Source organism: Ailuropoda melanoleuca, chromosome 9 (assembly GCF_002007445.2).
Source record: "Ailuropoda melanoleuca isolate Jingjing chromosome 9, ASM200744v2, whole genome shotgun sequence".
In the NCBI taxonomy this organism is placed as follows: Eukaryota; Metazoa; Chordata; class Mammalia; order Carnivora; family Ursidae; genus Ailuropoda; species Ailuropoda melanoleuca.
This window is the reverse complement of record NC_048226.1, coordinates 6,050,039-6,066,218: the sequence shown is the minus strand read 5'-3', so window position 1 is coordinate 6,066,218 and position 16,180 is coordinate 6,050,039. Positions and strand designations below refer to the sequence as shown.

General features: G+C 49.2%; 1 long non-coding RNA gene across 1 annotated transcript in view; it reads left to right on the top strand.

The window, feature by feature from the left end:
- The window catches only part of LOC117803713, a 31,111-nt gene extending 15,463 nt beyond the window's left edge, over positions 1–15,648 (top strand). The window contains exons 2-4 of the long non-coding RNA XR_004627685.1: positions 586–768; positions 14,095–14,147; positions 14,445–15,648. This is a non-coding gene — a long non-coding RNA (uncharacterized LOC117803713). The remainder of the gene's footprint in view (positions 1–585; positions 769–14,094; positions 14,148–14,444) is intronic.
- Positions 15,649–16,180: the final 532 nt, after the last annotated feature.

Genomic DNA, 16,180 nt, shown 5'->3' with positions numbered 1-16,180 from the left:
AGCCTCTCGCGTGTACCTTTGGCGGAAGTTGGGGATGGGGTTGGGGTGGAAGAAGGACGGTAGGAGGGTCCCTGTAGTTAAACAGCTTTTCAGCTTTCCCCGTTAGTGCGGGCTCAGGTCATTACCGCGTGAGCCAGCAGGGGGAGCCCGAGACGCCGCAGCGCGGAGGGCTCTAGCAAAGGCAAGCGGGAGGGAGTTACTCTTGACAGAGCACCTACTGTGTACAGCGTACCTGCAAGAGCTGGGCGGCGTCGTGTGGGTAGGACGCCCGGGAAGTTGGGGGCATGGGTGGAGCGGTGAGGTGCCCTGGAATGCACACGTGGAGGCTCGCCTTTTGAGCGCGAGGGTCTCTTCGCTATGGCGTGGCCCAGGTTTGGGTCCTGGTGGGGATTGCGCTACGGAAGCCCAGTTGGTGGAGGGCCGTGCATTCTGCTTCTCCGCTGAGGCCCCAGCACTCAGCTCGGAGTAGGCACCCTGTACTTCTCGCCTAGAGTCGCGGAGAGACTTTGCATGTAGGCGAAAGGTGTGGGCATAAGGGGTCCCCTTCAACGAAATTTGCAAGTGAAAACCGTACCTCTCTTCCAGCCCTTCCTGCCACCTCCGCGCAGACCGGGGAAGAGGTAAAGCTCGGATCCCTGTCAGCATGAGGTGAGGGCGCCACGTCGGAACTGGCTTGATCATGACATTCCTGATTCTGCTTCTGGCCGCACCACGTTTTCTCCAACACTGCCAGGTGGTATCGGGTCCACAGCCGATAGAAGAGCCCTGGTATGTATATATGTATGCGCGTAGTAGTTGTTTTCGTAGGTATTGTAAAATATCAGAGCTGCCAACAGTCCATCAGTGCAACTAATTAAAAACCAGTTTGAGTCTCAGCTTGAAAATGCAAGAATCAGAAAGTCCTTGAACGACCTGAGCTGTTTTCCTTGCCCCAGGACAGGAGGGATCCCCCACCGAGGGAGGTGAGGGTGTGATTGGGTGGCAGGATCTGCACAGGGTGGGACCTGCCTGGGACATGTCCTCTCTGCTTCCTGCACTCCTGAGAGCCCAAGGATCATGGGAGCCAGCAACTCCAGCACAGGTGTGGGCAGCCTCGCCCACCCAGCCAGCTCCCCACCTATGGGTTTGGGGCTGGAGCCTGGCTCCTGCCCTCCCAAACGCTCCAAGAGAGGCTGGCTTGGAGTCGTGGAGTGCCACATTTCCAACGGCATGACACTGGCCGGGTCATTTAAACCTCTCTGTATCACTTGGAGCCAAAATGGTTGGCTCTGGGTGATGTGGGCTGCTTCAGGGAGACTGTAAGTCCCACAGTGGACATCTGTAGAACCAGGTGATGGATGCATTACTGGATTTTTAAAAAAATCCCATTTAATCCTCACACTCATCTGAGAGTTTCATCCTCCTCATTTTACAGGTGAAAGAGTTGGGTCTTGGTATATGGGGAGATGAACTCTCTTGTTCCTGGAGCAGCCATTGCTTCCTAGGCTCCTTTAGAAATTCCTGAACTGGGGTGCTGGGACCAGGGGAGGGAAGAGAGGCACATAAGGTAACTCTAGCTGAGGGGTAAGGTCCCCTTCACCTGGAGTCCTGGTCTGAGGAACTGAAGGGGGACCCTGGGCAAGGTGGGTCACCTCCAGGGTCTCACTTTTCCCATCTATAAAATGTATGTGAACATGTCTGCCCAGTCCTCAGTGCAGGTCCCAGAAGTCTAGAGAGATACCAGGGCATGAACTGGTTGGGAATGGGGGGAAGTCTCCCTTAATTCTGGGAAGTCTCCTCAGGCACCCCTCTTTCCAGGAAGGCTCCCACATCTTAATATCAGAACACTTATTGGGACTGTGATAAGAGGCTTACTTTTGTCTCAGTGACTCCTGATAGCAGTCCCCTGGGAGGAACTATTTTCCCCCCATTTCACAGGTGGAGAAACTGAGGCTGAGAGCAATAAAATGAAAAAGTGACTTGCCCAAGGTCACCTGGTGAATGAGGAAAAAGAGAAGGAGGTGGGGTGTCAGAGGTCAGGGTCTGACTGCAGTTCGCACTAAGAAACCTAGTCCAAACCATTCCCCCCCTTCTGTATCTGCCTCATTATCCTTGCATGCAGGGTTGTTGTGAGGTTGGGGCACATAAGCCCCAGTCCTGTTGGAGCCTGTCCATTTCAGAAAGAAGCAGGGCAAAGGACCGAGCCCCCTCCAAGTGTGGGAAGGCTTCCAGAGGACTCCTGGGCCTCCACCCTGGAGGTAAGAGTAGGAAAGAGGGCCAGGCAGGTGGCCTCGTGGACCTGGCAGAGAGCTGGGTTGCTGCAGGGTTTAGCAGTGTGCTGGCCACTGTGGATGCCCCGATGGGCTCCTAGTGTGTTAGCTGGTATCCCTAAGGCCTGGGTCCAACTGGAAAGCTGAGAGAAATCCCCTTTTTTGGGGACCTGAAATCCAGCGGTCATCATTTCAGAGAGAGAAATACTGAGGCCCCACTGGTCTTCCCTGATCCAGCAAAACTGTGCTTTCAGAAGCCTGAATTGGCACAGCAAGGTCCCTTCAGTCTGCTGATCCCAAGTGGTGCTCCTCAACTCCAGGAGAAGGAATCCTGCTGAGCTCCAAATAAGAAAATCAAACCAGTTTGAACACATCAAGCGAAACTAGATTTGGTTAGGGTGGCAGGGGCACTCACGGAGGCAGGAACAGCAGGGTGCAAGACCACTCTATCCCGGAGAAACTCTGCTATCACAGAGAGAAAATCTGCACTGGGTCTGGAATGATTCAGACTGATTGTCCAACTCTCAGAGAAGCAACTTAGTTCGCCAGAGCTCTGTCTGCAGGAGACGCAACGCACAGGGTGTTGGCGACCAGGGGCTGCACAGGAAAGGCTGGGACAATAGGTTTCTAACAGTCCCTTACTCCAACCTGCTGCAAACACAGCTTCATTTTTGATCACCCGAGTCGGGAAAATAAATTCCAGAGTCTGTGACAGAAACTATCTTAAGAGGCCCTTAAGGGGGCTTTCTCTCCGGCAACCTCTTCCTTTGGTGTTCCCAAAGTCTGTGCGTGGCTAGCTCATCTGCGCTCACAGCAGTCTTGTGTGGCAGCACAGCTGCATTACTGTTATCTGCATTTTAGAAGGTTGGACACAGACATTTCCAAAGGAAGGATATTTGCCTAAGCCTAGACCAGGGCCCCTCCCCCTAGCCGCCGCCTTCTGAATGCAGAGCCTCCACTGCGGAGGTGGAGCTGGAGCTGTCCATGAAGTGGTGCTGAAACAGGACCCTGTGCTGGGGTCGCGGAGAGTGTGCTCGCTCTGCCACATCCAGGGCCCTCCTTCTCACCTCTGAAACAGGCTCCTGGGGTCATCGAGGTGGACGATTCTTCATGGAAGGAAAGTAGTCCACACCATCATCCTTCCTCCTCCCAACCTCGATATCCACCTCACTGGTCTCACCATTTCCAGTCTCACTCCCTTAATCTATTCCCCACTCAGCATCAGAGTGGTTTTTTCAAGAGGCAAATCTCATCGTATTTAAAGTCTTCCTGTGGTTTCCCATATAATTCAGAGTAAAACTTAAAGTTCTTGCCAGAGCCAAGAGAGCTCTCCCCCTCAAAGACCTAGCCCCTGCCTACTCCCACCTTAAACACCTATCAGGGTGGCAATGATTGGTGAGTGAACTGGCTTATTTCTTATGCATTTTGAAGACAGAACTGCTATGATTTGCTGAGGGGCTGGAGGTGGGATGTTAGAAGACAAATGGAGTCAAGGATGACCTTTGGGGTTTTGATTTGAGCTCCTGGAAGGACAGAGTTTGATTTCCAGAACTGGGCAGGTAAAAGGAGAAAGAGTTTTGGGGATGGGGTATCAGCTTGGCCCTGGACATGTTAAATTTGAGAGACCTATTAGATAGTCGAGGGGAAGTCCCAAAGGCAACTAGATATATAAGCCTGGCATTCAGGGAAGAGGTCCAGGCTGGAGGTTGTAACCTGGGAGTTGTCACCTTACAGATCTTATTTAAAACCATCAGGCAAGATGAGATCATTATGGATTCAGTGTAGAAGGAAGAAAAATGTCCGAAGGCCTGAATATTGTGATACTCTGAATTTGAGGGGAGGAAAATGAGGAAAATCAAGGAAGATCAAGAAGGAGAATGTTTAAGTACGAGAACAAAGAAAGTAGTGAACTCGAGGCCAGGGGGAAAAGTCTTAAGAAGGAAAGAGAGATCAAAAGTGTCCAATATGCCGACAGGTCAGCTAAAATAAGGATTGAGAATTGAACCCTTGGATATAGCCTCGAAGAGGTCCTTCTTAGGAAATGGAGGTGCAGGGGGTGATGAGAGGAAAGAAAAAGAGACAGTAGGAGGAAATAGAAGCTGGTGTTGACAAACTCAGGCAGGCTAAGGAAAAGGAAGATGCACTGGGAGCTGTCAGGGAGGCCAAAGAGAAGGAACCCCAAGAGGCAGGGAGGTGCTGGGCTAAACATTTTTCAGCCAGGTAAATACCCTGTTGGCAGACTACACCCTCAGTCTCCCACACGCTTCTAAAGTCCAGTTCTAAGGTTCAATCTTTGCCTTAAGACATTCAGGGTACACATGTTTAAGGGAGCTTTTAAGAAGGTCCTCTTCTTCATTTGAACTCAAGGTCCTTGCTGGGGAAATAGTTTGACATTCACTCTTCTGGGATCAGAGCTTCACAGCCCCTTGCCCTTGTGGGGACCAGGTTGGGACCGGTGCTAGGAGCGTCAAGGCACTCTTGCCTCCTGCCAACCAGTGAGTCTGAGTCCAAGGCCTTGGACTCCATATGCTTTGGCAAGCCATACTCCTGAACTCAAGGCCCCCCAGGATCACCTTATTTACTCAACTGCCCTTGGGAAAGCACTGGACCCCTGTTTTTACTTTCTTTTTCAAGTTGGGAAATACACAACATCCCCAAATGTACCCTGGCTCTGCTTGCCTGGTCATTTATGCAGATGGTAGTGGCTTTCCTCTCAGGGACCTGGGCTGTGAGAGTGCCATGTCCCCAACAGCCAGTTGGGACTCTAGGGCCAGGGTGATCCCCAAGCAGCCCTGATGAGCAAGCAGCCTTGAGAAGCAGAGGCGGGCTGTCTAACTCTGTGTCTGTCTTTGGAACAATGGCCAAGAGTTCACTGTCTAGTGGGAGAGGATGATGCCCCCAGTCTCAAGCACCAAAGGCGGAGACAAAGGTGAACCTTGTGCTCTCAAGTGCCTGGGGCCACAGTAGGGAAGTGGATTGAGGACAGAAGACGGTTCATGTAGTCTTGGATGTCTTTCCGGTCTCTATTGAGTGCTCTGCACCCCCTCCTGACATCCTGAGGGAACTGCAGAGCCAGGCTAAGTGCAGCTTCCCGGGCCCCATGGGTGTGTGTGTTGTCCTGGGGCCCCCAAGGGAGCTGCTGAGAGACTGAAGCCTCTGAGCACATCCTTGCCCATCGCGTGTCTGCACAAACCATGCCTCCTAACATGATGTCCCCAGGACTGTCCCCTATCCCATAAAACATCTATATGTACAGGCTGCAGCCTAGTAATACAAGTGTAGTGTGAACACCACCAGAGGTCCCTACTTTGCCACTGTGTGACCTTGGGTAAGTTACTGCCTGCCTCAAAGTCTCAGTTTTTTCATTTGTCAGAGGGGCTTAGAAGAACAATTGGAATCCATCATCCTTTCCCATGTCAAAGGCTGAAAGGTAGCTCAAGCTTGGCTCCTGCTGGCACACTCAAGGCTGACACATCCCCAGCTCAGGCCTTTCTTTGGCCCTGGACCGCAGAATGCTAAGTCTGCTTCCAGCCCAAGTCTGAATACACACCCTTTCCTGTTTACCCTGGTCATCCCTTCCTTTCTGTCCCTAAGAAGGCCCTTGAGAGGAGGCGATATTCTAATTAAATGGAGAAGAGAAAATATGGCCTTGGAAGCATGGGGAAAGGCACAGAGTCATGGAAGCACAGCTGATTTAGAGAATGGCCAGCAACCTGGTGTGGCTAGAATGAAGGGTTAGTGGGAAAGCAATAGAGCCAAACCCTGTGGGCCTTATGACCCATGCTCATAGATCTGGAGCTTATGCTTTAGGCAGTGGGGAGCCATTGAAGGATTTAGACGTGGCCAGAAGTTGCAGTTTGGAAATGACTCTGGGGTGGTATCAAGAAGGACTTGAAGGTGTGTGGCAAAGCCTGCAGATCATTTTCCTTTCCCTTTGGCTGCCCCCAGTGAACACTGAATTTCCAGCCTCTCTTGGAGCTAGATATGGACATGTGACGAAGTTCTGGCCAATTGAATGTAAGCAGAAGTATCTTGTGCACCTTTTAGGGAGTGTCCCTGGGGCGTGTGTGTTGTGGAGGTGGGAGAGTGCCTGGTAATCTTTCTTGCTTCCTCTGGCTTAGTGTGTCTTGGTGCCTGGCACCTGGATCTCCTCATCTGATCTGGTTAGGCTGATGGAAGCGTGTTCAGTGGGCAAGACCAGAGCAAGATGGAGACTACCATCTTTGGGCAACAGCTATACTCTGCCAGGCCAGTGTACTCTCCCATGAGTGCCCGAGCCTTTTGTCCACCTGTTCTAAAACTGGTGGCAATTGGGCCTCCACCATGGCTTCTTTTTCCCCATGTTCCTGACTGTTAGCTGTACCTGGAGGGGGTCTTTCTCAGGGCCATCCACTTTGTGAAAATAATAGCAGCTCACAGTCACTGAACACTTCTATGGGCAGGCACTGTGCTCGGGGCTTTGCATGGTTGGTCACGTTATTATCTCTTACCCTTCATGCCACCTCACCTCCCAAGCCACACCAGGGTCAAGACAACAGGAAGGTTCTGGTGGAGTCGGGAGTCGTTAGTGAACACAACTGATGAGGCTCTCAGGCCCCTGCCCCCATTCCTGACCCACACTGATCACCTTCCCTGTTCTTGATGAGGAACCAGGCACAGTCGTGAAGCGAGTGGCTCAAGCTCACACAGCTGGGAAGTAGCAGATAGGAAACTCCAGGTCTTTACTGGGCTCAGGAGAAACAGATGACCCCGTGAACTTCATTCATTTCCAGTGGAGAGATGACGAGGTTGGCTTTGGATTACTACAGTGCCTGTGTTTCTTTTAACTTTTTTTAAATTTTAATGATTTGATTTATTTATTTGGGGGAGCGCACAAGCAGGGGTGTGTGTGTGTGGGGGGGGGAAGACAGGAGGAAGAAGCAGAGCCCTATTCGTGGTTCTATCCCAGGACCTGGAGACCATGACCTGAGCAGAAGTCAGACACTTAACAGACTGAGCCACAAAGGCGCCCCCACAGTGCCTGTGTTTAAATCCCAGCTCTAGCACTCACTGGCTTAGTTTCTCTGTGCCTCAGTTTCCTCTGAAAAAGATGGGTAGTAATGGTGCATCCCTCATAAGACTCCTGTGAAGATTAAAAGAGTTAATGCATATAAATCGCTTGATTGTATGCATGATCAATGCACATGTTGATATGCTATGATTATTACTACTACTGCCGCAGTTGTTATTGTTAGGGATAGGATGGGTCCGGGCCCCTCCCCTGGCCCTGCCGGGGAGAATCTGGAGGTACAGAAGAAAGCCCTGCCAGAGGCCAAAGGACAGAGGAGGGGCCGCGTGACTGCCTGGGCTGGCGGGCAATTTACTAGGGGAGCTCATTTGGTGACTCCGACGCTGAGTTAATTAAAGATGGCCGCTAGGGGTCATTGCCATGGCGACAATTAGGCTGGGAAGGAGCCTCATTAAGGTGCGGTTTTAACAAGGCCTGTTGTTTTTAACCTGGCCTCTTGTGAAAGAGGAATTCTTCAGCTCGCTTCTTTCCTGCCTTTGTTTTTCGGGTCGGTTTCTAGAGACTTTCTGAGGAAGGACGAGGCACAGGAGAATCCTGTGTTCAGACCCTTTGAAGAATCAACAGGGTGACAGGCTTCTTCTCCCTGGTGCCACCTTCGCATCTGAAAGGAAGCCGGGCGGCTGAGGTGTAGAGAGGGAGGGAAGAGTGGAGGCGATGAAGTCAGAGCGGGAGGTGAGGAAGGAGGATGTTATTAGAAATGGAACTAGAGGCCTTTCCTGGAACTTAGAAATGTGGCGTCTGCCCCCCAGGCTGCTGACCAGTGGGCGAGGAGCGCCAAGCCTGTTTCTGTAGAGTGGAAGGATGGGAGGGAGGGAAGGAGGGAGGGAGGGAGGGAAGGAGGGAGGAAGGGAGTTAGGTTGGTTGGAAGGGAGGGAGGAGGTTCGAGGCCTCTCTTAATTCTGAGCACTTAAAAAGTGTATTTACTTTTCTTATTTCCATAGTAATATAGGCTTATTGAGAAAAATTAGAAATTTCAGAAAAGCACAAAAAGAAAATACCCCCTGTGGTCCCGCCCCCAGACTTACAGACTGTTAACAAATTTTGGAGCGAGAACTGAGCAGGGGCTACAGGCAGCTGCATTGAGGGGAAGGGAAATATCTTTTCATTTATACCCTTCTTACTGTTTGAATTTTTAACAGAAGAATGTCAAATGAAGCCAAGTTCAAGTAGAACGTAATGCAACCTCTCCCTCCCTTCCTTTCCTTCCTTTCCTTCCTTCCCTTCTTCCTTCCTTCCTTCCTTCTTTGTAATCTCTACACCCAGGTGGGGCTTGAACTCACAACCCCAAGATCAAGAGTTGAACGCCCTACCACCCGAGCCAGCTAGGCGCCCCAACATTTTTCTATGCATTGAGATGTACATTTTTTTCCTTACAAAAATAGGGGTCATATAGTACCTACAATTTTAAAGTCTGAATTTATTCAAGATAACAAGGTATCTTGAATGATTTCCCAGGATGTTACATATCCTCCTGGCTTTTTTTTTTTTTTTTTTTGAGCATGTTGTAAAAAATATTCCATCCGTGCAAAGGGTAGACAAAAGGAAGTCTCCTACCTGGGGCCCATCCTTGGTGGCCCACCCCAGAGGCAACCACTAATACCAGTTTCTTTTGTATCTATTTAGAGAGATTCTGCCTGTGTACAAGCACACACATTTTCCCCCAGTATCCATTTTGTGCAACAAAGTGAACTCTACACCCTCTTTTGTACCTCATTTTACAGTATGTCTTGGAGAAGGTTCCATATCAGCATGTATAGAGCTGTCTTTTTTTTTTTTTAAGATTTTATTTTTAGGGGCGCCTGGGTGGCACAGTGGTTGAGCGTCTGCCTTCGGCTCAGGGCGTGATCCCGGCGTTCTGGGAACGAGCCCCACATCAGGCTCCTCTGCTATGAGCCTGCTTCTTCCTCTCCCACTCCCCCTGTTTGTGTTCCCTCTCTCGCTGGCTGTCTCTATCTCTGTCAAATAAATAAATAAAATCTTTAAAAAAAGAAAAGATTTTATTTTTAGGGAGGCCTGGGTGGCTCAGTTGGTGAAGTGTCTGCCTTCGGCTCAGGTCATGATCCCAGGGTCCTGGGATTGAGTCCTGGTTTGGGCTCCTTGCTCAGCTGGGAGCCTGCTTCTCCCTCTGCCTGGTGCTCTGCCTGCTTGTGCGTGCACTTGCTCTCTCTTCCTCTCTCACTCTCTCACAAATAAATAAATAAAATCTTTAAAAAAAAGATTTTATTTTTAAGTGATCTCTCCAGCCAAGGTGGAGTTTGAACCCACAACCCAAAGATCAAGACACATTCCACTAACTGAGCCAGCCAGGCACCCCCTGTTCTTTTTTTTTCCCTAACAGCTGCATTCTGTACAATTCTGGACTCGAATGCATTTGACCAGTACCCTCTTGGTAGACACTCAGGTTATTGCCAGAGATAAGCTGTATCGCGGCTGGAATTCTAGAGGAGGCTTGTTAACTCAAGGAGTGTTACCCCATCATTTTTAGTATTTTAAAAAATATTCCCGAATATGAATGCCTGTGACAAATTTAACAATTCTTTATGGTTGAATATTTAAATTATTACCGTTTTCCATAGAGGATTACCCACCAAAATCTTTGAGGAGCCCACAGTCTGCTGGGGGGGACAGACAAATAAACAAGCCCTGTAATAACACACTGCTTAGGGGTTGTGATGGTGCTGTGTGCGGGAATGTGCAGCCCCACCTGCAGAAGTCGGGGAGGATCCGGGCTGGAAGTGGGAAGAGGGAGGGTGGCAGGGCTTTAGGCAAAGGCCTTGAGGTATGAAACCCTTGGCAGGCTGCTGGACCTGGGAGTCTTTAGGTATAAATAGGGGTGGTTCTGGCCCGTAACGGGCTCACAGGAGTGGTCTTGCGTATGCTTTCTAGCCCAGAATTTGGCATAGTGAGCATTCAGTTGATGTTTATGGATGGATGAATAAGAGGGGGATAAAGGGAGAGGAGCCAGAGAAGGGGGTAGGGGCATGGCTTTGATGGTCATGCTGACAGTCTGAACTTCGTCTGGTTGGGTTTGGGGTCCCCCGGAAGGCCCTCAAATGGAAGCAGGCACAGGTAGATCTGCTCCCATGGAAGGGTTCCTCTGGGAGCCCAGGTTGAATCAGGATGGCCACATAGGCTGCAAACAAGGTGTGGGACACTCTCATACTGTTCCCCCATATTCAGTGTCCGCCCCTCCCCCCCCCGCCTCACTGATTCTCCCTGCAAGAGGATTATACATCCCAACCCTTTGTTGCATGCCTGGTGAACACAGGCATGGCCATGAGACTTGTTTTGGCCAATGAAATATGGATGAAAGAGACATGTGACATTTTCAGGAGCAGCTTCAAGGGACAGTTAGTGTAAGTTTGGCCAAGTTTGCATGGAGACCTAGACTCATGGCTTTTCTGCTAGACCCACTTTGAGCCCCAACACCATTTCTCAGAGGTGGAGAAAAGCCTATGGCATAAGTCTCCAGCAGCTGCTGTCCCTTCTAAGACATGACTCCTGGTGGCCTTTAGAAGATCAGAAACATCAACAGGCATGTTGGTATCAACAGTAAGATGAGAGTGTATCCTTGCTCACTGGGATTCCCTCTTTCTGAAGGGGAAACCAAGGCTGTAGTGCCATTTTAACCCAAACATTATGCCATTGTACCCAAGAGTCAGTTGCTGCTGCCTTCCCAATAAGGACACTTGTCTCATAGAGCTGGAGGTCCAGAGGAAGGATCTCCTTGAACATCATAGCATCAAGGCTCAGGGAGGTCACCAAGAACCCAGGTCTTCCGTCTTCATCTTCCACATTGGCTTTATCCTTGGGAACATCCCCCTTTCATGATCACGGGGTGGCTGCCAATAACCATAAGAGCGATGTGATTGCCTGCTTGGTCATGCCAAAGAAGAAGATGAGAGGAAAACGCTCCACCCAATCCATGGACTCACAGTCATCATCAGGACAGATGGTTCCAATGGTCCAGGCCAATGGTTCCCAATCTCATCAAGCCTGATGCCTGCTTCCCATAATAACTATTACTATCCTAGTGTAATTGTAGAAAATAGAACTCACTTGAGCATCTAATTACAAAAAAAACCCCAAACCAAAAAACTAATACAGTGCCCTAACTATAAAAGAAAAACAAAGTGAAATGTACAATAAAAGAACACGTATGTCAAGATATACACGCAGGTGCACGTATTCGAGAGGACAAAACGAAACAAATGCCTTCACCTGCGTATACAGCCTCCATGAATGTGGCAGTGACGGATGAAGACAGATACAGGTGGATTGCTTTGGTGACTAAAATGCCACCTGGTACATGATTGTGTTGACACAGTAACTCTTGGCAAGAGTCTCAACACCCCAGAACGTAAGACTTCTCGATGTACAGAGTGGTTACTGCACTGTGGTTTGGATTCAATATACACATCAAAGCTGTACAAAAACTTTTCTGTTCATATGTAAAGTGGGATTAGATTTTAGGCGCAGATTTTGCACCTATGTCTCTATTCAGTGGAAGATTTGAAAGTCTTGTGGGATTCAGGCCAAAGCTTTGTTGTCGCAAATGTCAGGAATTCTAGCCCCCACCCCAGCTCACCAGATATCTGCAGTGCCCCCATCACCATGACAACCAAAAGTGTCCCACAGAAATATAAGTGCCTGTGGGGATACTGCCGCCCCTCTGGAAAACCTCTGGTCTGGTCCAATCAGGAGTCCTTTGTTTGGTGTGGACTGGGGTGGCTGCCTGAGCAAAATTGGGATTCTTTTAGCAAGAAGGAGGAGGGCCAAAGGTAATAGAGGTGACCCAGTGTTTATGCTAGGGCTCCAGCCCAGCTCTTTCTCGTAGGATGCACGGTCTACCGCTGGGGTCCCTTCCTGGGACTGAAAAATCTTAGAAGATACACAGAGGGGCTCTCAGGAGAAAGTTCCATTGGGGGGTGAGTGTGTGTGTGTGTGTGTGTGTGTGTGTGTGTGCGCGTGTTTGTGGTTTCTGACTGGCACAGAAAATACTCATGTTTGTCAGCCAGAAAGAAAGGAGGCCTGGGGTGCCTGGGTGGCTCGGTCATTGAGTGTCTGCCTTCGGCTCAGGGCGTGATCCTGGCGTTCTGGGATCAGGCCCCACGTCGGGCTCCTCTGCTGGGAGTCTGCTCGTTCCTCTCCCACTCCCCCTGCTTGTGTTCCCTCTCTCACTGGCTGTCTCTCTCTCTCTGTCAAATAAATAAATAAAATCTTTAAAAAAAGAAAAAAAAAAAAAGAGAGGAGGCCAGGACAGGGTAGGCTGGTCCTGTGTCCACTGAGAGAGAATAAGCCCCCTTTCCCTGACTTCTTCCAGAACACTGACACTCAGATGTGTCCAGCACCTCCTATTATACAAAACCCCTTTCCAGCTACTATCTCTCTGCACGCTTGCCTTCTATTGGGTTACTCATCTTTTAAAAAATTAATTTGTTGAAACTCTTTATATATTATAGATCTTATTCCTCCTTTTATTTATGTTGTTGACATTTTCTACCAATTGTCGCTTTTCATTTAACTTCAGATAAGGCTTTTTTTTGGTCTCATGTAAGTTTTTAATTATTATGTAACCAAATCTGGAAATCCATTACTCTGTGTACATTAGCTTTGTAAGGCTGGGTGAGCTGGTGGTTTTCCTGTGTTGTTGTGAAGGAGGCCTGCTGGGACCAGGGAACTATGCAATGGGAAGGCCAGCTCACAGGCCTGCAACGCAAGTGGTTCCTTGAGCCTTCCTGGGTCAGGCAAATATCTAGAGACCTATACCAAGACCTCCCCTCCACTCCTTTCCCCAGAAGGTACACCCATGTGGAGGACCTGGGATTTGGAGTTCCCTCTGAATCCTACCAACAATCCTTATAGAGCATGAATGGCTGACATTTCTGCCTGGGGAGGGCTGAGGGACCCCCTGAAGGTCATCTCCTGGCTTTGGGAGTGGGACATACAGTGCATCAGTGTGGTCAAGTGAAAGCCACCAAGGGCTGGGAGGAAGAGGAGGTTGGGTGAGTGTCCGTGCTATAGCTAACCGGCTGTGTGGCTTTGGGGCAGACTCTGCCCCTCCCTGGACTCAGCTTCCTCCTCTGCCCAAGGAGGGCATTGACCATCATGGTCCCAAGGTTCCCTTTCACAGCAGATATCCCACCATATTTCTCCATATATCCCTTCCGGGAAAGCCCCACTGCTGGGAGCTGCCTCATCCTGCCCCTGCTTACATTCCTCACCTGGCAGTGTGAAGATGTCTGGGACTATCTGTAGCTCCAGAACCTTCCACCAGATGTGGGTGTGATTTCTGAGTCTCCCTGGTTTCTGGCTTTGGCCCTGGAAGTGTAGAATGAAGGCTGGTCCCATAGGCGCTCTGGGGCATCCGTTTTCCAATATCAAACCTATTGACTTGCACTCAGATTGACCATAATTTACTCTGTGAGTTGGGGGGCGACTGGCTGGTTAGCACGAGTTCTAGTCCACAGACAACTAATTCAACATCTGTTCATTTGGATTTTGCAGTTTTCTTTTAAAAATCTGGAAGCAAAACTTTTGCTTTTCATGCCCCTTATAGTTTAGTAGTCCCAGAAAAGCTCATAAGCTGCACAGTGTGCCTGTCACCAGGCTGGAGACTCCCAGACCCCTGCACGCACCCACCCTCAGCCTCCCTGCCTCTAGTCTGTCTCTCCAACTCGTCCTACACAACACAGCCAAAGTGACCTTAGGTTTTTGGGGTTTTTTTTTTCAATTATAAAGACTTTACAATTTAATAACTTTTTGTTTATTTTTCAGAAAGGTGATTCATTCCATGGCTCAAAATTCAATATGAACAAAATGCACACAATGTAAGTTTCCCTCCTCCCTGTGCCCTCCACCCCTAATGTCCGTCATTGTGATGTATCTTGCAGATAGTCTATGAATATTCATGAGTATATGTATACATATTCTTTATGGGGGATCCTCCTCCATTTTTTTAAACACAATGACAGCAGAGTACTTTTCTAAGTGTACTTCCAGCCAGACCTTTGGGTGACCCTCTTTTGTCCCAAATGGGAAAGACCAAGCTCTTTAGGCTGGGACTAAAGACCCTCCATGGCCAGTCCCCCTTCTGACCACTCCCCAACATCCTGGCTCACCTCCAGGCCTGTGCATACCTCTGCCTCCAGTCAGAGCACACGTCCACTGCTCCTGGCTTCTGCGATTTCTCCAGGGCTCAGCTTCCTTGGCTCTGCATGCTGTGCTGGCACTCTCTCTCCTGCTCATGGAAGCAAACAGTGCAAACACTGGCCAGTCACTGTCTGCTTCCCTGTGAGTCTCCCCCGCCAGGCTGTGCGGTACCTGAGGACAAGAGGTCGTACCTTACTCATCTGGAATCCCCAGGGCCGGGCATGGTGCCTGGCATAGAGAGGGCGCTCCGCAATCTTTGCCCAGTAGGCTTGGAAGGGGCCCGTAGGCGCTTTGCCACAGCGGCACCTCGTGGTAGACCTTGGAAGTGCAGCGAGGAAGAGACCTTGGGGCGAGGGGCGGGGGTTGCACAGGCTTCAGAGATCCCCTGGGGTCTGAATAGGAGGCGCTCCCTATTGGTCCGCTCCAGATTCCATTTTGTCTAACGGCACCCAACCTGGACAGAGCCCGGTGGGCGGTCACCCACCTTTCCATCACCAGAACTGCTGTTCGCTGAGACCAACCCACCCCATGATCGGCAGCTTGGGGCATTTAGCAGTGTGTGCGTGTGGTGTGTGCGCACGCACGTGTGTGCTGTACTCGTGTGTTTCGGGGCATGGCTCGCATATCCCTGTACAGATACTTAACACCGTCCCTCTTCTATAAGACGAAATTATTGGCAGTCATTTCAATAATCATGAAATGAATAGCAGTAAATAAATGGCAGGCAGCCAAAATTTTCTTTTATTGAATTTTTTCTATAAGCTCACGCCATTTCAAAAAGAAATTACAAATACAAGAATCATGATAGTACAAAAAAGGAAGACGCGGACACGTACTTTTACATTATTTTTTTAAAAGGGAGGGACATATACCCATATATTGCCGTGTCCCAGTATTGAATAAAATTACATTAGAATTAAGTAGGAACAATTTAAAAAGAAGACACTTCCCTTTTAAATAAATTGTTCAAATTCCATAAAATATTTCCTGTTTAATCTAAAATTTGCACTTTCCTAACAGAACTGTTATGTCCTCAGAACTTGCTCTCTGGTTCACTGCTTAAAATTTTTTATTTTATTGTATTTTATTTATTTTGAAGATTTTATTTTGAGTGCACCTGGGTGGCTCAGTCGGTTAAGCATTTGCCTCCTGCTCAGGTCATGATTCTGGGGTCCTGGGATCGATCCCCCTCTTGGGCTCCCTGCTCAGCGGGGAGTCTGCTTCTCCCTCTGTCTCTCCCTTCCCCCTGCTCATGCTCTCTCTCTCTCTCAAATAAATAAATAAAATCTTTAAAAAAAGATTTTATTTTTAAGTAATTCCCACCCCCAATGTGGGGCTCGAACTTACAACACTGAGATCAAGAGTTGCATGCTCTACTGACCAAGCCAGCCAGGCGCCCCTGTTTATAATTTTAAATACAAATAAAACTAAGGGATTCAAATTCTGTTTCTCCAAGTTCACTATCACAGAGCTGGGCTTGGAGACACAAACCACACCTGAGGCCACTTGGATAGTTCCAACTATCGGAACCTGTACGGGGACCAGTGTGGAGCTAGGAGTTGTTGGAATTCATGAGTGTATAAAGCACGGGGTAAAGGAAAGGATAAGTAATAGAAATGTGCAGACTGGAAGTCTGCATATTTATTACTAAGGCCTACAGGTGACGGAAAAGGACCCATACTGTAAGATTCCACTTATATGAGGAAGCTGG